General features: G+C 44.0%; 1 long non-coding RNA gene across 1 annotated transcript; it reads right to left on the bottom strand.

Moving 5' to 3' along the window:
- Window positions 1-7447: 7447 nt before the first annotated feature.
- On the bottom strand, window positions 7448-11312 carry LOC142916534 (uncharacterized). Its single transcript, XR_012936536.1, has 4 exons — window positions 11244-11312; window positions 10885-10950; window positions 10172-10271; window positions 7448-9809 (listed from the first exon to the last, which is right to left on the bottom strand). It is a non-coding gene; the product is annotated as an uncharacterized LOC142916534 (long non-coding RNA).
- Window positions 11313-14547: the final 3235 nt, after the last annotated feature.

The raw sequence follows: 14547 nt of genomic DNA, 5'->3' as shown, positions 1-14547 counted from the left end.
TCTGCATTAATGCCAATTTGTCTCCGTATCTGGTAAGATCATAGTATTACAGGAGGTCCTCTCACGCGCTAACCCAGACTGATGTGAGTGCACGATCTCTGTATTAGTTTTTTTATTGTCCTTAACTCAAATCAAACAATATGCAGTTCAGGTCAAATAAGACATTCCTTTTTAACGCTTTCCAACCAAGGTTGAGATGTTCATGCATTAGCTCTGTTCGTTCATATCTGCCCATCTGTCTGTTGCATGGCATTTCGATAACCCTCTTAAAGATGTATGGACTGATGCTGTACATAAAGATGTGGAGCTGAGTGGACTTGCCGATGACCGGTACCAGCGGTGTCAAGATCGGCCTCTGTGGAGGAGGCTCGTGAAGCACGCTGCTGGGCAGTTGGAGGCAGTCGCCCTCCAGTAACGGAGGGCGGATGAGCGACGCTCACGACTACGAGCGGAGCGTCTACCACACCAAGTCGGTGCAGTGGTGCCTGTCAGTCATCTTATTGAGCACATGGCAACTTGGGTCTGTCCTGTCAGCTGGCAGAGAGCCTTCGACATATCACGTGGCCTCAACACGTAAGACAATACTATAATTCGTGTTGTAGAGAATGTACCTCCTCCTATACGTGTAACTTTCAAGTGGTATGCCTTGTAACTGATTAATGATCCGAGCGTGCTCCCTATTTCAAAGACAATGCGTTGCTCCAGATGCTTCGTGGAACACAAAAACACCGTTCGACCTGTATCACAAGAACAACGGGTCTCACCTGAGTTCTCTGTACAGGTTACTTTCAAACACACACACACACTTTGTCCTAACATCACTTATTCAATGTTTGACCCTTACAGATCAAATGTTACAAGTATGCACAAAATCAAATAAGTATTCATTCTAAATTATTGACAGGCATATTAACAAAATTTGATTACTGCAGTTAAATATACTGCATCACGATACATCGTATTAACAAGAAGCTTTTTAAAAAAAGTTGCACAGTCTGCTTCAGTGTATGTAAACCATTATTGTGTCATTCAAAACGAGTAGGCCATTGCATGCTGGCGTCTGAGTGAAAATGTAGCAAATTCTAAACATTACCTACAAACTACACAACTGAGATAACGCATCATCGCCCCCTACTGACAGGCTCTTGTCCACATGCAGGCTGGTGCAGGGCCACCACCCTGTGCCACACAGGGGCAGCTGCTACTTGGGGTTGCTCTTCCGAGTGTTTCAGACGAGACACTAAACTCCGAGTTGCTGAGGGGGTTAAGCAAGTACCGTGTAAATGCAATTATTATAACATAGTGAATGCTTGGGGGCTTATTGTCTCTCGCTCCTGGTTAAAGATCTACCCAACCCACAGGTCCACAAAGACTGGCCGCCCTTACTCTGCAGGTTGAACCTAGCAACTGAGTGTCCAACTTCACGTTCTTGTCATTAAAGGCCTGTGACAAAGGTGCATCCATTGTAGCGACATCATCTCAAGCTTACACATCTACCGGGTCTCCACTTGACTTTGTATTGTCTAGGAAGTCCACCCACACCTCCACTTCCACAAACTGCTGGGAGTTGCCTCGCTCTGCCTCACAGTCAGAATTCTCCTCCTGCTTCACGTTGCCTCCATCGATGTGAAGGTCCCATTTTGGAGTTGAATATTCATCTTCACATTTCACCTTCACTTCTTCCCTCTTCACCATCACTTCTTCACATTTCACCTTCACTTCTTCACATTTCACCTTCACTTCTTCACATATCACCATCACCTCTTCATATTTCACCTTCACTTCTTCACTCTTCACCGTCACTTCTTCCCTCTTCATCTTCACATCTTCCCTCTTCACCATCACTTCTTCAAATTTCACCTCGATACCTTTAAAAGTGTCCAAGCTGGGATTTTCTTCCGGTTCGTGTTTCATGAGGGATGGGCTCATTGCGGCACTTTGACTTTCACAAGCTGATTTCAGACTCCGCTCCTTGTGGATCTTCTGATGCTTCTGTGTTCTCTGGTGTACTTGAAGATTTGATGAATGTGCAAATGCCTTCCCGCACACACTGCACTTGAAGGGTTTCTCTCCCGTGTGTGTACTCTGGTGTGTTTTAAGAGCAGATGAATCTGAAAATGTCTTCCCACACACACTGCACTTGAAGGGTTTCTCTCCCGTGTGTGTTCTCTGGTGTGTTTTAAGAGCAGATGACTGTGAAAATGCCTTCCCACACACACTGCACCTGAAGGGTTTCTCTCCCGTGTGTGTTCTCTGGTGTTTTTTAAGAGTAGATGAATCTGAAAATGTCTTCCCACACACACTGCACTTGAAGGGTTTCTCTCCTGTGTGTGTTCTCTGGTGTTTTTTAAGAGTAGATGAATCTGAAAATGTCTTCCCACACACACTGCACCTGAAGGGTTTCTCTCCCGTGTGTGTTCTCTGGTGTGATTTAAGAGTAGATGAATCTGAAAATGTCTTCCCACACACAGTGCATTTGAAGGGTTTCTCTCCCGTGTGTGTTCTCTGGTGTTTTTTTATATTATATGAATCTGGAAATGCCTTCCCACACACACTGCACCTGAAGGGTTTCTCTCCCGTGTGTGTTCTCTGGTGTTTTTTAAGAGTAGATGAATCTGAAAATGCCTTCCCACACACACTGCACTTGAAGGGTTTCTCTCCTGTGTGTGTTCTCTGGTGTGTTTTAAGAGTAGATGAATCTGAAAATGTCTTCCCACACACACTGCATTTGAAGGGTTTCTCTCCTGTGTGTGTTCTCTGGTGTCTTTTAAGATGAGATGAATCTGAAAATGCCTTTCCACACACACTGCACTTGAAGGGTTTCTCTCCTGTGTGTGTTCTCTGGTGTGTTTTAAGAGTAGATGAATCTGAAAATGTCTTCCCACACACACTGCACCTGAAGGGTTTCTCTCCCGTGTGTGTTCTCTGGTGTTTTTTTATATTAGATGAATCTGGAAATGCCTTCCCACACACACTGCACTTGAAGGGTTTCTCTCCCGTGTGTGTTCTCTGGTGTGTTTTAAGAGCAAATGAATCTGAAAATGTCTTCACACACACACTGCACTTGAAGGGTTTCTCTCCCGTGTGTGTTCTCTGGTGTTTTTTAAGAGTCAATGAATCTGAAAATGCCTTGTCACACACAGTGCACTTGAAGGGTTTCTCTCCTGTGCGAGTGCTCTGGTGCTGTGTCAAATTTCCAGTCCGATCCGTGCCGTATGCACGCTGGTCGCATTGTTGACTTGTCGTACCGAGCTGCTGTGCTGAGTGCATTTGCTCCATCAGACCAGCGTCAGCTGCAGACAGAAAATAAGAATATCCACACCATCTACACGTCAGTAACGAGCCATGGAGGAATGAATATAAACAGTCACACGTGACTTACACGTCTATATTCATTTATGTATTCATGACTAGCTGTACTACCCGGCTTCGCCCGGGACTTGGATCCACCACGTCCGGCCGCCTTTGTCTCCCCAGTGGCGATGTCCACACCACAACAGTTACTCGTTTGAGGCTGAGTCGACCTAGGAGAGGCCCAGAAGCGGTTCAAATAATCGTCACCGGTGGTGGCCGTGAGCGGGAATCGAACTAGGGTCACCGGGTTCGTAGCGCGGCGTATCGCTAACCGCTACACTACAATGAGTTACGCTTCCACACACAGACACACACACACAGACACACACAGATACACACACACAGACACACACACAGACACACACAGATACACACACAGACACACAGACACAGACAACGCTAACCGCTACACTACAATGCGTTACTCTTCCACATGCGAGGGTCACGTGACAGATTTGGCGTCACAGCTCACTTGCCGTCCAAAAAATCTATACATTATTGAGCTCCCCTCCCCCCCCCAAAAAAACACAAAAGTGTATTTGTATAATGTTTGCATGGTGTACAGTCTGGAAAGTACCCACATGGCAAATTTCCAGTTTGTTGCATGTCGGGAAGTACGCTAAACATTTTGAACAGACAACACACACAATCACAACTTTGCCTTTTATATATATTTGGAGATGTAGTGAAAAACTTTCCCAAATTCATCACGCAGTTTCAGTTTTTGATTTTCAGTTTGATTTATTTTGGTTATAGTCCCGTGAGCCATTCGGCTCTTGAATCGAGTGCAACCACAACAAGCGACAAAACAAAAACACGACCAAGAGAAACATCTTACAGTGACTATGTGTGACTGTGCAAACAGCACTGTCATGGCACGCAATGAGAGGGCAAATGTAATAAATATTCCTGTAAGCCCTCGCATCTTCAACATTAATGTTGCCATAGAAACGTTGTGGGGTTTTTTGCTTCAGTTAAAAAAGAATTTTTTTTTTATTTTTCTTTTATTTTCTATCTACGTGACTTTACCGAAAGAACCAAGAATATTAATTCCTGCAGTCACCAAAGTTTAAAGTCAAAACATTCACACACGTTGACAAAGCCTCACCTTCTGTTGTTGTGGGCAGGTCGCTTCTGATAACAAGAGCGGTATAGCAGCTCAAGCGGGCTTGGCCTGGTAACAAAAGAAAATAAAAACTGCGTGAATATTTACAATAAAACAAAGTTACAAAGTGGCGAGCCAGGTGAAGACAAATTAAACTTAAGCGAGATAAAGCTTTCGTGACTGCAATGATTCATCTTCTTTGGTTCTTTCGGTAAAATCACGTAGAATGATAATAAAATAATAAAATTGATAAAATAAAATAACACAATAATATTCTCACGACGTTTCGGCCACAACACAAGCAGCCTTCATCAGGTGAAGGGGGGCGAGACTGTCTGGTAGGACAGCGCTGTCCTGAAGGGGGGCGAGACTGTCTGGTAGGACAGCGCTGTCCTACCAGACAGTCTCGCCCCCCTTCACCTGATGAAGGCCGCTTGTGTTGTGGCCGAAACGTCGTGAGAATATTATTGTGTTATTTTATTTTATCAATTTTATTATTTTATTATCATTCTACGTGACTTTACCGAAAGAACCAAAGAAGATTAAGCGAGATAATTAAAGTGAACGCAATCAGGCGAGGGCAGGAGGCAAGGCCCCGCGTGGCTAGGCCCCGCGTTGTAAAGTTCAAACCTGGACATCGATTCCCATGCTCGCTGCTACTCAACTGACATCCCTACGAGAGAGAGCGAGGCTCTACCTTGGTAAACAACAACAACAACCACCACAACCACAACCACCACCACCACAACGATGAGAATTTCTCACCTCGGATTTCAGTGCAAGCGCGCGCACGGCAGCTTCCTGTTGCCTCGCGACTGCAGGAAGTAGCATGACGTCACTTCCCTCCCACGAGCGGCTCTGTAACTGAATAAATTATAATCTTAGTTTTTTCGGTAAAGTCACGTTGAAGAGAAACAACAAAATAATAAAATATATATAAAACAATAAAAAATTATCACGACGTTTCGACCATAACTCAAACGGTCGTCTTCAGGTGTGTTGGTTCGCATAAATTTATTTTTAAACGGCGCATTTATTTATTTATAAAAAAAAACGTTAGCGCCACGCGCAACGATTTGGCAGTTTACCCAGGACTAGTCCATCTATATTCTGAAAAGAGGAGGGGGGAGACGAAATTTTTTATAATGTATGCTGTCTGAAAGCCACTGTAAGCGTGAACAATCAATTAAGACCTGAAATGGTTTATCAAATCTTTCCAATGATTGCTAAGATAGAATCCATCTTGAAATTGTCTCTGTGCTTGTATATGTGGATAGCCTCATGAACGAATCTCTCATGGAAGCCAGATGGCTTACAAAGAACCTCTGTCTTGGAAAAGTCAATGGCATGTGAGCCTACTGAATTAGAACAATGATCTGCCACGGCCGAGGTGTTGGTCCTACCGTGTTTAAGGTCTGCTTTGTGTTCACGAATGCGGTCCGAGACATGGCGTTTGGTTTCTCCAATGTAACTACTACCACAGAGGCAACTTAGTTTGTAGACACCAGGGTATTGTATGTCCGGAATCACGTCTTTTACAGACGGAACCAGATCACGGATTTTATTTAAAAATAAATTTATGCGAACCAACACACCTGAAGACGACCGTTTGAGTTATGGTCGAAACATCGTGAGAATTTTTTATTGTTTTATATATTTTATTATTTTGTTGTTTCTCTTCAACGTGACTTTACCGAAAAAACTAAGAATATGAATTACTGCAGTCACGAAAGCTTTAAATCAAAATTGAATAAATTATGTTAATGAGGCCGGCCCATATGTCGAGCGATGGGGGCGTGGGCGCTGAACCCGTCGCAATAAACTCGCGACGGCTTTAACGAATATATTATGTTAATGAGCCACCAGTCACTGGGCGTAGCTTTGCCCAAATAAGGATTGCCATTGGAACGATATCGGCAGTGACCCGAGCGGAGGTGACGTCACGCTCAAGAGCGCGGTGGACGGGGGAGGGATGAATACCTTGGTGACATGACGTCACTAGCGAGGTACACCTTACCCTGGCGTTTCACGCCAATGAGGTAATGCAGAGTGGTGACGTCACAGAGTTGAAGTTTAAGTTTATTTAGATTCATTTTCCATTGCTCCCTCCCTTGGGTGTGTGAGCTCAGCTACAACGTGGACATTATTGTGTATACACTGTGTGTGTGTGTACACTGTGTGTGTGTACACTGTGTGTGTGTACACTATGTGTATAAACTGTGTGTGTACACTGTGTGTATGTACACTATGTGTATACACTGTGTGTCACTGTGTGTCACTGTCACTGTGTGTGTCACTGTCACTGTGTGTGTCACTGCCTGGCACAAGCTTCGTGGTGACGTCACCGCCACTTAGTGGCGAATGGCGATTGTTGTTGTGTCACTGTGTCACTGTGCGTGTGTGTACACTGTGTGTGTGTGTACACTGTGTGTGTGTACACTGTCTGTACACTGTATCACTGTTTCACTGTGTGTACAGTGTGTGCACTGTGTGTACACTGTGTGTACACTGTGTGTGTGTACACTGTGTGTACACTGTTTGTGTACACTGTGTATACGCTGTGTGTGTACACTGTGTATACATTATGTGTATACAGTGTGTACACACACTGTGTGTACACTGTGTGTGTACACTGTTTGTGTACACTGTGTGTGTACACTGTGTGTACACTGTGTGTGTACACTGTGTGTACACTGTGTGTGTACACTGTTTGTGTACACTGTGTGTGTACACTGTGTGTACACTGTGTGTATACTGTGTGTATACTGTGTGTGTACACTGTGTGTACAGTGCGTGTACACTGTGTGTGTGTACACTGTGTGTGTATACTGTGTGTGTACACTGTGTGTACACTTTGTGTCCGCATTGAACCGAACCCCCGGCAAGGCCATCTACTTAATGACGAGAGAAAATTCACACGAAATGTCCTTTTCAATGAAGTCTTCCAGATGTAAATTGATACAAGCTTTTAATGAAGAAATAAAATCATCTAATTCAAAACACAACACAATTCAAAGATGTTCCATTTTAAAACTTCAAAACGGAGCATGGGGTGCTTATGTGAATGCGTCCTTCGTGTGCAAATGTTGTGACTTTCCTGGCCTGAAGGCCGTCAATGTGTTGGACCATTAAATGATGCACAGCGTCTCAACAGCAGTGGGGTTTGCTTCAACCGATGGTTACGAACATCCAGACGTGAATCAGCAAGGAGCATTTCTAGTCCCAGTTAGACAAAATCTACGATAACACGTAAGACAAAACTACAATTCGTGTTGTAGAGAATGTACCTCCTCCTATACGTGTAACTTTCAAGTGGTATGCCTTGTAACTGATGAATGATCCGAGCGTGCTCCCTATTTCAAAGACGATGAGTTGCTCCCGAGGCAGATGCTTCGTGAAACACAAAAGTACCCTTTGACCTGTATCACAAGAACAACGGGTCTCACCTGAGTTCTCTGTACAGGTTACTTCCAAAACACACACACACTTTGTCCTAACATCACTTATTCAATGTTTGTTCCTCATACAAAATGTTACATGTACACGCACAATCAGACACGGTATTCATTCTAAATCATTGACGGGCATATTAACATTGGATTACTGCAGCGAAATTGACTGCATCACGTTACATCGTATTAACAAGAAGTTATTTTACAAATACGCACCGTCTGCTTAACAGTGTATGTACACAGTACTATTGTTGCGTCATTCAAAACGAATAGGCCGTTGCATGCTGGCGTCTGAGTCAAAATGTAGCAAATTTTAAACATTACGCTACAAACAATAAATCACGGCGTTTCGATGGCAACACAAGCAATCGTCATCAGGTGGGACAAGCACAGCAGCAATGAGAAGAAACTGCTGGAGTAGGCACCTACTACTTCAGCAGTTTCTATTTCTGTGGTTGTCCCACCTGATGACGATTATGCGTGTTGTGATCTAAACGCCGTGATCCGTTATGTTTCTACCCACGTGGTGACTTTACCGAAATAACTCAAGAGTGTGGATTCCTGCAGTCACGAAAGCTTCGAATAAAGATTGCCTACAAACTACACAACTGAGATGACGCATCAATCATCGCCCCCTACTGACAGGCTCTTGTCCACATGCAGGCCGGTACAGGGCCACCACCCTGTGCCACACAGGGACAGCTGCTACTTGGGGATGCTCTTCGAGAGTTTCAGACGAGATACAAAACTCCGAGTTGCCGAGGCGATTAAGTAAGCACCATGTAAAAGCAATTATCATTAGAACATCGTGAATGCTTGGGAGCTTATTGGTTCTCGCTCCTGGTGAGAGATTGACCCAACCCACAGGTCCACAAAGACTGGCCACTCTTACTCTGCAAGTTGAACCTAGGAGCTGAGTGTTCAACTTCACATTCTTGTCATTAAAGGCCTCTGACAAAGGTGCATCTATTGGAGCGACATCGTCTCTGGCTTACACATCTACCGGGTCTCCACTTGACTTTGGATTGTCTCGGAGGAAGTCCACCCACACCTCCACTTCCACAAACTGCTGGGAGTTGCCTCGCTCTGCCTCAGTCAGAATTCTCCTCCTGCTTTCCGATGTGAAGGTCCCATTTTGGAGTTGAATCTTCATCTTCACATTTTACCTTCACTTCTTTGCTCTTCACCATCACTTCTTCCCTCTTCACCTTCACCTCTTCATATTTCACCTTGATAACTTTAAAAGTGTCCAAGCTGGGATTTCCGGTTACTGTTTCATGAGGGATGGGCTCATGGCAGCACTTTGACTTTCACAAGCTGATTTCAGACTCCACTCCTTGTGGATCTTCTGATGCTTGTGTTCTCTGGTGTACTTGAAGATTTGATGAATTTGCAAACATCTGCCTGCACAGAGTACACTTGAAGGGTATCTCTCCCGTGTGTGTTCTCTGGTGTACTACAAGAGCAGATGAATGTGCAAACGCCTTCCCACACACACTGCACTTGAAGGGTTTCTCTCCTGTGTGTGTTCTCTGGTGTACTTTAAGATTATATGAATGTGAAAATGCCTCCCCACACACAGTGCACTTGAAGGGTTTCTCTCCCGTGTGTGTTCTCTGGTGTTTTACAAGAGTAGGTGACTGTGAAAATGCCTTCCCACACAGTGCACTTGAAGGGTTTCTCTCCTGTGTGTGTTCTCTGGTGGGTCTCAAGAACTGATGGCCATGAAAATGCCTTGTCACACACAGTGCACTTGAAGGGTTTCTCTCCTGTGTGAGTTCTCTGGTGCTGTGTCAAATTTCCAGTCCGATCCGTGCTGTATGCACGCTGGTCGCATTGTTGACTTGTCGTACCGAGCTGCTGTGCTGAGGGCCTTTGCTCCATCAGACCAGCGTCAGCTGCAGACAAAAAATAAGAATATCCACACCATCTTCACGTCAGTATCAAGGCACAGAGAAATGCATATATACAGTCACATGTGACTTAAACGTCTATACTTATTTATATATTCATGTAGTGAAAAAGTTTCCCAAATTCATCACAGGGCTGTTATGGCACACAATGAGAGGGAAAATGGTTATAAACATGCCTGGAAGTCTTCGTATCTTCAAAATGAATGTTAACTCAAAACTCCGAGTACACAATTTTGGCTGTCTGGCTACAAAAGGAATATTTATAAGAGCTAAATTCAGCTGACATAGCAAAGGGTGTTGAAAACAATACCATTTGTGTTATGCATAAATTAATGTTCAATCGCAACTTAGAGGTGTGAATCCAGGCTCAGATGTCCTTGAATGCTGGGGATGAACAGTTCCGACTTCAGCTGAATGTGTGTTCTGTGTTCACATCCTGTTTCCATTCTTACAAAGAGTTCCAGAGGAAAACAAAAATAAACTATTGTTTTGATATAACTTCCGTGTTCAATAGAGTTAATAGACTTTACTTCAAACACAAACTTGACACTGTCACACACTGGCAGTGGCGTGTCTAGAATCATTTCTGGCCACCTTCATCTGCTCGGCATTAATGCTTCCTCACTACACCAAGTAATTAATCGAGGATCAATGAACATAGCCGAGACTAACTGGTGAGATGTTAACTACCTCACCGGGTAAACAGGAAGTCGTGGGTTCGATCCCGACCCTGACGCCTGCTGTATATTTGGAGTTTGCGCGTCACTCCGTTTAGCGTCTTTGACCGATAGACATTGACACACGTATTCTTGTTTCTTTCGGTAAAGTTACGTAGATAGAAAATAACAATAACTGATAATACAATTACATTAAATAAAGACTACTTGTGTTGCGATCAAAACGACGTGAGTTGCTTTTCTTTATTTGGAATTATTCATTTATTTTATTGTTATATTTAATTTTCTATCTACGTGACTTTACCGAAAGAACCAAGAATAATAATTCCTGCAGTCACCAAAGCTTTAAGTCAAAACATTCACACACGTTGACAAAGCCTCACCTTGTATTGTTGTGGGCAGGTTGCTTCTGATAACAAGAGCGGTATAGCAGCTCAAGCGGGCTTGGCCTGGTGAAAAAAATAAAAACTGCGTGAATATTGACAATAAAACAAAGTTACAAAGTGGCGAGCCGGGTGAAGACAAATTAAACTTAAGCGAGATAATTAAAGTAAACGCAATCAGGCGAGGGCAAGAGGCAAGGCCCCGCGTGGCTAGGCCCCGCGTTGTAAAGTTCCAACCTGGACATCGATTCCTGTGCTCGCTGCTACTCAACTGACATCCCTGAGAGAGAGAGGCTCTACCTTGGTAAGCAACAACAACCACCACCACAACAACCACAATCGCAATGAGAATTTCTCACATCGGATTTCAGTGCAGGAAGCGATAGCTTCCTGTTACCTCGTGCGGTCACGCGGCAGCAGGTGACGTGACGTCACTTTCGGGGTACGAGACACGCTCCTCCCACAATGAGCAGCTCCGTAAATAAATAAATTAAAGAATGAATAAATTATGCTAATGTGGCCGTCCGTTACGTCGTGAGTGCTGAACCCGTCGCAATAAACTCGCGACGGCTTTAACGAACACATTATGTTAATGAGCCGCCAGTTACTGGGCGTAGCTTTGCCCAAATAAGGATTGGCACTGGAACGATATCGGCAGTAACCCACGCGGAGATGACGTCATGCTCAGGAGCGCGGTGGACAGGGGAGGGGTGAATACCTTGGTGACATGACGTCACTATCGAGGTACACCTCCCCCTGGCGGTTCACGCCGATGAAGTAATGCTGAGTGGTGACGTCACAGAGCGGGATTGGAGTTTAAGTTGATTTAGATTCATTTTCCATTGCTCCCTCCCTTGGGTGCGTGGGCTCAGCTACAACAACAACGTGGACATTATTGTGTATACACTATGTGTGTATACACTATGTGTGTGTACACTGTGTGTGTACACTGTGTGTGTATACACTGTGTGTGTGTACACTGTGTGTATATACTGTGTGTGTGTACACTGTGTGTGTGTATACACTGTGTGTATACACTGTGTGTGTGTGTACACTGTGTGTACACTGTGTGTGTGTATATTGTGTGTGTGTACACTGTGTATACACTGTGTGCGTGTACACTGTGTGTGTGTCCACCGTGTGTGTACAGTGTCTGTGTGTACACTGTGTGTGTGTATAGTGTCTGTATGTACACTGTGTGTGTGTACACTGTGTGTGTGTATACTGTGTGTGTACATTGTGTGTGTATACACTGTGTGTGTGTGTACACTTGGCAGTCCCGGGGAGTCCTCCCCCCCCCCACCACCCTTCACCACCCCCCACCACCACCCCACCACCCTCCACCACAACCCCCACCACCACCCCCACCACAACCCCCACCACAACCCCCATCACCCTTAACCACCACCCTTCACCACCACCCCCCATCACCCTGGTGGTGGTGGTTGTTGTTGTGATGTTCTGACACCAGTCAGATCAACACCTTCACAGCCACTGCTGCTGCTGCTGTTTGTTTATAGGCAGAAGGTGTTCACGCCACGTCCCTTTCTCTGTGTGTGTACACTCTGTGTGTGTGTACACTGAGTGTGTGTAGGTGTTCACGCCACATCCCTTTCTCTGTGTGTGTACACTCTGTGTGTGTGTGTACAATGACTGTGTGTAGGTGTTCACGCCACGTCCCTTTCTCTGTCACCATTTTAATTCTGGGCCAAAGAGGTCCCGCAAACGTAAACATTTTCTGTTTAAAATGTAACACGAACATAACAAACAATGAATTATATTCTTGGTTCTTTCGGTAAAGTCACGTTGAAGGGAAACAATAAAAAATATATAAAATAATAAAATTCTCACGACGTTTCGACTGTAACACAAGCAGTCATCATCAGGTGTGAAAACCAACAGCAAGAAACATTTTAAAGAAGTGGCGGTTTGTATTTATTTATTTTTAAACGTCAGCACCACGGATAGCGATTTGGCAGTTTATTTAGAAGGACGACTCCATCTATGTTTGGAAAAGAGGAGGGGGGAGACGAAAAATTAATGTATGCTGTCTGAAATCCACCGTAAGCGTGAACAATCAATTAAGACCCGAAATGGTTTATCAAATCCTTCCAATGATTGCTAAGCCAGAATTCTTTCCTCTCGGTTGAAATTGTCTCTGTGTTTGTATATGTGGATAGCCTCATGAACGAATCTCTCATGGTAGCCAGATGGATTGCAAAGAACCTCCGTCTTGGAGAAGTCAATGCCATGTGAGCCTACTGAATTATAACAGTGATCTGCCACGGTCGAGGTGTTGGTCCTACCGTGTTTCAGGTCTGCATTCTGTTCACGAATGAGGTCCGAGACATGGCGTTTGGTTTCTCCAATGTAACTACTACCACAGAGGCAACTTAGTTTGTAGACACCAGGGTATTGTATGTCCGGAATCACATCTTTTACAGACGGAACCAGATCACGGATTTTATGTAATGTGTTGAAACGGACCTGGATCTTGTGTTTATTCAAGATTTTGGAGATATTTTTTTGTGATCCCCGCAATGTAGGGTAAAGTGATGGTTTTGAAAAGCTCCTCAAGAGGGTCCTTCTTCATGGTTTGAGTGATAGCTTTGCGGATTGTGTAGTCGGAGTAACCATTAGCCTTAAGAGCTTGGTGTACGTGCTTGAGTTCACTGGCTATGTGTTCCAGGTCGGATATGCATTGGGCTCTATTGTAGTATATGAGCCTTTTCCAAAATTGATATTAACAATAATATTTGCGTTATATATATTTTTTAACAAACAAAAATAATAATCAATAAAACCCGTAAGCCAGGCACACGAAAAACCAGATGTCGATCATAAACAGACCATTAAAAAATAAAGAAATAATAAAACTCTCGAGGCGAGGATGTTAGCAGCTATCTGCGAAGATCTCCAGATGAACAAGAGTTTGATGTGCCCTAAGGGAGGTCACGCAGAGGGAAGCCCTCCGCAAGCCAGAAACGAGGACACCCACGGGTTAAACCATATATATTTTTTCCCTTTGTCATTAAAACAACGGTTCAAATTTAAAATGCAATATCAAGAATAAGCTAAAGTTAGCGGTCCTCGCGCTCACTCCAATCAAGACCAGGCCACCAGATACATTAGTGAATTATTATCCAATAATTAATTCGCTATCAAATGATTTTCACCTTTAATACTTTTACTGTTAAAACAAAGCTTGGAGACAAAATACCGAGTCACATCAAAGGTTATCGAGAAGGAATGAGGCGAACGGGCAAACTTACGAAAGAGTTTAAACAATATCCCAAGCAACCCCGACCACCTTTGTCTCTCTCACAGCGCGGAGAAGCAGGAATTACACCTTGTCACAAGGGGCCATCTGGAAAAGCCAGCCGGGTTTGATGAGGAGACACACCCCACCCCACACATGGCAACCAGGCAAACAAAGTTTTAAAGAAATTTGCAATATAATATTAATAATAACAACGTGTTAACCTTAAACGATATTCCATTATAGAACCTTACAGAACCAAGGGATATGGATTCCAACAATCTGGAAACGGACCTCTTAAACTCAGGATGAAAATTATTTTTCTTTCTAATAACTCCATCATATCAATGCAAACCTCGGTAACCCAAGAGGGGTGTCGGGAGGACGTAGTTACAAACACGAGT

The sequence above is a fragment of the Petromyzon marinus genome, unplaced genomic scaffold (assembly GCF_048934315.1).
Source record: "Petromyzon marinus isolate PM22_M1 ecotype Great Lakes invasive population unplaced genomic scaffold, UKy_Petmar_22M1.pri1.0 PM_G_Scaffold_4, whole genome shotgun sequence".
NCBI lineage: Eukaryota > Metazoa > Chordata > Hyperoartia > Petromyzontiformes > Petromyzontidae > Petromyzon > Petromyzon marinus.
This window is presented reverse-complemented; position numbering and strand designations above follow the sequence as displayed.